The 7,798-nt window shown below is 42.4% G+C and overlaps 1 pseudogene; it reads right to left on the bottom strand.

Annotated features, from left to right (window-relative positions):
• Window positions 1-283: 283 nt before the first annotated feature.
• On the bottom strand, window positions 284-343 carry LOC111949996 (U7 small nuclear RNA; annotated as a pseudogene).
• Between the last annotated feature and the right edge of the window lie 7,455 nt (window positions 344-7,798).

Here is a 7,798-nt window from a genome sequence, read left to right on the forward strand (position 1 = left end):
AAACAAACCACTCCAAAGGCTTCTGGGAAGGAAGAGCTCTGTCCGTGGTTACAGTTCATCTAAACCTGTCATCAAATACATGAAATATTCCTATGTGTATTTCAATGTTTATTACCATTACTGACGTCCTCCAAGAGTGCTATGAACATGCACAATAGCAAACACACATTCCCCTCATGAAAAAATACTATACTATAATATGGTATAAATACTGCAGTATTACTAGATTTATATACTATAGCATTCACTGTAGTGTTTTTGTGGATTTGACCGTAGTATAGTGTAGTGTTTTTCTTTCTCCTTGAAGAAACCTACTGGACAAATACTAAAAGAGCAAATTTTCCATAACCTATACGCTCTCTTTTTTCTACGAGTGTAGGTAAGTAGGTAGGACTGCAGTCTGAACAGATAGTTTAGAGCTTTTGCTCTTTTCTATAACATCTAGGGAAGACAATACATGGTCTATACTACACTCATGGGTGGCATAAATTGAGATATGGAGGAAAGAAATGGGTGGGGTATATGCAAATGAAATACTGCAGTATTAATATAATTAAAACTGTTGTGTTTTTGTAGACATTACTGTATTATTTACTACAGTGTTATTTTGTGGATAATACTGTAGTACTTACTATAGTATTCTACAGTATACTACAACATTTTATAGTAAGTACTAAACATGATCAAGGGATACTACAGTGTGTAGTATAGAATTCTACAGTATACTACAAAATTATATAGTAAGTACTACACATGATCGAGGGATACTACACTGTGGAGTATACCCTTCATGACCAAAAGTATGTGGAGACCTGCTCGTCTGTAACAGTTGATAAGTAATTGTATAAGTGTGCCCTTTGTAACAATAATCGACAGGACAATGGTGAACAATGTCCGTTGGTCGTGTGAGTACCTGTGCTGTGTTGTTTTGGCTTTCGTGCCTCTTGTATTGTGTTGATGATTACGGGTCTCGTCCCGTGTGATAATTATTGTGCGATTGTGTATTTTTTTTAGGTACTCCTCGCTCTTTTGTTTGGGTCTCAACCCTGTGTTTGTATAGTGTTTGTTTGGTCTTCGTCCCCTTACCTTTACATGGCACGCGGTAATTTGGGAAATAAAACCCCCTATTACGCATTCCTGCGCCTGTCTCCCGACCATTTATGCCAATGTGGCATCGTCGAACATCATTCCAAAATTCCAAAATCATGGGCATCCCCCTTTGCTGCATAACAGTCTCCACTCCTCTGGGAAGACTTTCCACTAGATGTTGGAACATTGCTGTTGGGACTTGCTTCCATTCAGCCACAAGAGCATTATTGAGGTCAGGCACTGATGCTGGGCCATTAGTTCTGGCTCGCAGTCAGCGTTCCAATTCATCCCAAATGTGTTTGATGGGGTTGAGGTCAGGACTCTATGCAGGCCAGTCAAGTTCTTCCACATCGATCTCGAAAAACCATTTCTGTATAGACCTCGCTTTGTGCACAGGGCATTGTCATGCTGAAACAGGAAAGGGCCTTCCCCAAACTGTTGCCACAAAGTTGGAAGCACAGAATTGTCAGGAATGTCATTGTATGCTGTAGCATTAAGATTTCCCTTCACTGGAACTAAGGGGCCTAGCCCGAACCATGAAAAACAGCCCCAGACCATTATTCCTACTCCACCAAACTTTACAGTTGGCACTATGCTTTGGGACAGATAACTTTCTTATGACATCAGCTAAACCCATATTCATTCGTCGGACTGCCAGATGGTGAAGCGTGATTCATCACTCCAGAGAACACTTTTCCACTGCTCCAGAGCCCAATGGGGGCGAGCTTTACACCCCTCCAGCTGGCGCTTGGGATTGCGCATGGCGTTCTTAGTCTTGTGTGCGGCTGCTCAGCCATGGAAAGCCATTTCATGAAGCTCCCAACGAACAGTTCTTGTGCTGACGTTGCTTCCAGAGGCAGTTTGGAACTCGGTAGTTAGTGTTGCAACCGAGGACAGACGATTTTTACGCTGAGCCGTTACTGCTCCTAGACATTTTCACTTCACTTCACAATAACAGCACTTACAGTTGACCGGAGAAGCTCTAGCAGGGTAGAAATTTGACGAACTGACTTGTTGGAAATGTTGCATTATATGACGGTGCCATGTTGAAAGTCACTGAGCTCTTCAGTAAGGCAATTCTACTGCCAATGTTTTCATATGGAGGTCGCATGGCTGTGTGCTCTATATTATATACCTGTCAGCAACGGGTGTGGATGAAATAGCCGAATCCACAAATTTGAAGGGGTGTCTACATACTTTTGTGTATATATAGTGTAGTATACAGTATACTACAGTTTACTATATAATGATATAGTAAGTACTATAGTAAACTGTGGGAGTGTAAGTGTGTGTCTCTGACTCCAGCAGCGTAAGGTGAAGGAAACTACAGCTGGTAAAGTAATGTCTGGAGGTTGTCTACAGATAGCAGAGACTGGAGGCCTTATACAGAGAAATTGACAGGTAATAGCAATCTTCTCCATAATACTGTTAATCTCTTTCTGTCCTCTGTCTCTCCCCTTCTCTCTTTCTCCTTCTCTTTTTCTCCCTCTCTGTCTCTCCCCTTCTCTCTTTCTCCTTCTCTTTTTCTCCCTCTCTGTCNTCTCTCCCCTTCTCTCTTTCTCCTTCTCTTTTTCTCCCTCTCTGTCTCTCCCCTTCTCTCTTTCTCCTTCTCTTTTTCTCCCTCTCTGTCTCTCCAGGTGACAGCATATCATGAGTATTTGACACCACAAATATAAATAACAATTTCCCCATTTCGACAACAATTCTTAAAGGAAATAGCAGTAATCAGTTTACCTTGCTTTAAACATGGCAAAGAAATCACTCCTTAAAGCTGTAGTATAATTATTATTGTCTCTATCCCCAACGGAGCCTAACCAAAATACTGCTCATGTTACCTTGAAAAATAAATCACATCACTAGCCTCTAGTTTGACCCCGATTGAGGGCACGGACAAAGTATGTGCCCCAAATGGCACCCTTTTCACTATGTAGTGCACTACTTTTGACCAGGGCCCATAGGTGTTTATACAAGGAATAGGGTGCCATTTGGGATGTAGTCAAAGACAACATCCAGGAAAATGGAAATGTCGACTAAGTTCTATTAACTAGCTTTAAAAGGGCTTCCTCTGTGGCACATAGCTACACGATCTGAATGGACGACATTCATATTCTATAAAGCCTATGAAAAATAAATGACTCTTATTGGGGCCTTAATGTCTCTCTTGTTTAATGTTAGTGGGCCATAGTCTTCCGCTACACGACGTAGCCTCTCTGTGGCCTTACAGCTGCATGGTGTAGCCTCTCTGTGGCCTTACAGCTGCATGGTGTAGCCTCTCTGTGGCCTTACAGCTGCATGGTCTCAATGCATCAGACCTCTACTGCCAGACAGACAATATTATGGGCAACATTTTCATGCTGCTAAATAGTTCAAATCTGTGTAAAAACTACAGTAAATCTCAAAGTAAACTGGATGTTTAATTTAAAAAATGTCTTCACAAAATGTGCGATTGTTTAACTAGTTGTGTAAACTGAACAATGCATAAACCTCCTTCTATTGCACATTTCCAAAGAAGTTTCAAATGAAATCTCGCTGCCAGATTATAGTATGGTTTACATTACTTTTGCACAGACCTGTGCTCTTTTGCACCTCGGAAATGTAACACTATAAACTGTGTGAATCTAAGGAACATACTATGACACCAGGGCCTACCATGAGTTGTATAATGCTACAGAACAGAACATCCTAGCGTCTGTTTGCTGTATTTACATTTATCCTTGGCTTGACCAAAGCCCTATGAGCCCTTCCTGAACTTGTATATTTTGTATAGTGAAATTTCATGCTTTTGATGTTGCATGCAACAGTGCATTGAGTAAGGAAATCCCATTCTTCGAACGTAAGATAAACGATCGTTGAGGAGTTTAGGAGCCGAACAAGAAAACAGTAAAGTGCCGGTAAAGCAGGGAGCAGCCAGGAGGACAGGTCCTAGGGTAGAGGAGGAGGTAGAGTAAAGTTATGTCCCAAATGGTACCCTACTCCCTATATAGTGAGCAGAGCACTGGTCAAAAGTAGTGCACTACATGGGCAATATAGTGTCATTTGGGAAGTAGCATATCTCTAATAGACAGGGCCCAGGGGAAGGCCTAATGTCAGCATGTCATGTTTCAGTATTAGTCATACCCAGATGGTGTATAAAGACAGACAGATCTGTTATGATACAGTCAAGGCCACAAGAACAAACACTGTAATCAGGCCAGGTCTGCAGCCCAAAAGGCACCCTATTCCCTATATAGTGCATATAGCCCACAGGGCTCTGTTCAAAAGTAGTGCACTAAATGGGGAATAAGGTGCAATTTGGGATGCACACAAGACTAAAAATACACTGATGGGTTTATAAATCAGCAAATTACAGATAAATATATAATTATTTTGATGGTCATGAAGATTAATGACTTTGTAACCATGGAAACAGTAAATCAGGACATCCCTCATTGGTGCTTTGATGGGTAGACCTTTTCTCTGCCCATCCCACACAGTCGGTCAGTTGGTCGAAGGGGTTTGGATGAGATTCCTCATCCTTTGGGTAGGAAGTTGTCTTACAGTGTGACTCACCACTCTGGAAATATAAAGGAGACTTCCAGCCAAGTCATAAACAGAGAGCTGGAGTCCTAAAAGAGATAGAGGTTTTGAAGATCAAAGCGGTGAGAGAGGAGAGGAGCTGGAGATGAGGGACAACCTAGTGCTTCTGCATGTCAACAAGGTCACAGAGGACTTATTAATGGCCATCATTCTGGAGATGGAAACTATGCAGAGATACTTTTGAAATAGTGGTAGTAGTTGGAAGGTGACCTGCTATTTATTTTGACTGCACTTTAGGCACACACAAAAAAAAAGCCACGGTAGAGATTTGCAAGACCGGAGTAGAAGCACGCTTTATAAAAGTTGTAGAAGTTAGAGGATGTTAGAGGATGCAAAAGAATGTGAATTGTGACTGTTGAGTTAATATATGCAAATGCTTAAAGACAGCAATCTTCCGTCTTTGAGAGCAGACTAAGATTCACACCAGAGGGTTCTTCATCACAACAACAAAAACTAATTAAAAGTTTATTTGACGTTCCATAAAGTTGCCCTTCCTTACTCTACGCCAGATAATTACATAGCTAGCATCATAATGAAAACAGTGTGCTCTCCCCACAGAGGCTCAGGGTGATGCGTCAATGTCAGGTCTTAAAACTACAGTCTGGGATTGGTATATCCAATTTTGGACGATATATAGCCATTGATTATTGCGCAATACAAGCTTGTTTTACTTCATTGTTGGTAAACAAACACTGTACAGCTTCAAAACATAGTTAAAACTATAATTTTGATTATGAACTGTCAGTCACATCCCTCACAAGTGGCGAATGTTATTCGAATCGTAGAATGTAGCTTTAAATCACCTCTGTTGAGTGGATCCCCTTCAGAAAGCTCTCTTCATTTTCCCCATTATCATCTGCCATATCCCTGCCTTCTGCCGCAGCCCCCCAAGACACAGTGCTGCCTTGGTGACACACACACACACAGAAGACACAGTGCTGTCCAAACGTCTCTGTGATGAGTTGTCGCTTTGYTGTTGAAAATTATTTCCTTCTCAAAGGACAATAAATCTATTATATTTTATTGTAAAGCTTCCTGGATGTAGGGTACACCACATAGGGAATAGGGTGCCATTTGGTAGGTAGCCAACATTTACATGTAAGACTGAAAACAAATGCCCTAATTATCTATCTGGGGCACTGCTGTTATCAGAAGACCACTATAGTAAGAGTTGTCTACAACTCTTCACCCAACAATGCTTCAGCTTCAGTCYAAAACAGAACATGGCCTTTTGAGGCATTTATTTCCTGGGAGGGGAGGGGTCATAGTGAGGGTACTTTGCTTCCGATGTACCGTTCAGTGAACCTGGCTCTGAGATGTTGTTTTAATGGTGCACAGAGAGAGAGAGAACATGCAGAGAAAGAGAGAGAGGGAACATGCAGAGAGACAGAGAGAGCGAGAGAGAAAGAATAACAGGGTGTAATATCCACCAAAGTGTTTTTCTAGTCACCACAGGGAGGCTGGGGGAGCAGAAGTCTCTCTCTCTCTCAGGCCTGGTGTTACCATTATTCATATTCACTGCATTAAAACGTCAGGCCCTTAATGACTCACTATGCATCCTCCCATATGCCTTCTCTCCTCTCTTCTCTTCTCTTGCTGAGTTAAGCTCTCTATGGTGAGTTAGTCTACATCCCTCTCCTCTTCTCCTTTCCTCCTCCTCTCCTCTCTTCTCTTCTCTTGCTGAGTTAAGCTCTCTATGGTGAGTTAGTCTACATCCCTCTCCTCTTCTCCTTTCCTCCTCCTCTCATTTCCNCTCTCCTCTCTTCTCTTCTCTTGCTGAGTTAAGCTCTCTATGGTGAGTTAGTCTACATCCCTCTCCTCTTCTCCTTTCCTCCTCCTCTCATTTCCTCCTTCTCTCCTCTATTCTCCTGAGCTCTGGACCCAGCAGCAACGGAAACAGAACCTGAAAGAGTCTCCTCGTAAAGAGAAATTGTGCGTGATGATGTGTTTGTGCTTGGCCATAAATTTAAATAGGGACATTGACCTCTAAATGCAACAGACTGTCTTTTCAGATCAAGATTTTACAGTATCCTGCCCCAACAAGGAACAACAATAATTGATTCTATCCTTCAGTGGAAGAGTTTAATAAAAGTGCAAAATAGACACTTAAATATTGGTTGACAGAAGCCAGCTGAGTCAGATAGAACATTCAGGTTTTGAAGGAGGAACATTTGGAGAGTTAAAAACACTTACAAACCTATTTCCTGCACTAGACCTTCATCACATTAGTGTTAACAAACTTCCCACTCGGAGTAATGCAATTAAATGGTGATCTGATCCACAGGGGAGTAGAGAATGGAGAAATTCTGGTTTGAGATCTTTAATACAGTATCCCCCCCACTGGGCACACACTGGTTGCATCGATGTTGTTTCAACGTCATTTGTCAATGTATTGTTACATGGAATCAACATGGAAAATACTTTGGATTTGAAAAAAGTCCTCAACCAGCACTGTTTTCATCTCATTTCAACCAGCATTGTAAACATTGAAGGGTAACATTAGGGTAAGTAAACATTAGGTAACACTTCAACTTAAATACATTTACTTAACCTGACTAACAGGTTGTTACATCAATCTAATTTCAACATAATCATCAGATGTAATGTATTTAATAAAGAACCACTGCAGATGAACAAACATGAGGATAACAATAACACCTAGTGACTGAAGACAACTGAGGGCTAAATAATGGGGGAGTAATCAAGGAGGGAATGACGACCAGGTGTGCGTAATGATGGGGAACAGGTGTGCCTAATAATGAAGCCAGGACCGGTGGTTAGTAGACCAGTGACGTCGAGCACTGGAGGGAGGGAGCAGTCGTGACAGTACCCCCCTTGACGCGCGGCTTCGGCCGCAGGACAACGCCGGCCAGGAGGATGGCCCCGAGGGCGAGGAGCGGGCCGGTCTGGACAGCAGAGAAGGAAATCTCGGGTGAGCCGGGACCCCAGCAGTTTCCATGCTGGAGGCATGAGTTGACATAGTGGGTGACGTCCTGCACCAAGGTGTGCCACCAGTACTTTTGGGAGAGGGATTGGATGGTGCGGATGATACCTGGGTTTCCAGCAGCGAGGGATGTGTGTGCCCAGGTCAACAGCCGATCTCTCACCCCTGTAAGAAAGTAGATGCAGGGAA

The sequence above is a fragment of the Salvelinus sp. IW2-2015 genome, linkage group LG22 (genome assembly GCF_002910315.2).
Source record: "Salvelinus sp. IW2-2015 linkage group LG22, ASM291031v2, whole genome shotgun sequence".
NCBI classification, from domain to species: Eukaryota; Metazoa; Chordata; class Actinopteri; order Salmoniformes; family Salmonidae; genus Salvelinus; species Salvelinus sp. IW2-2015.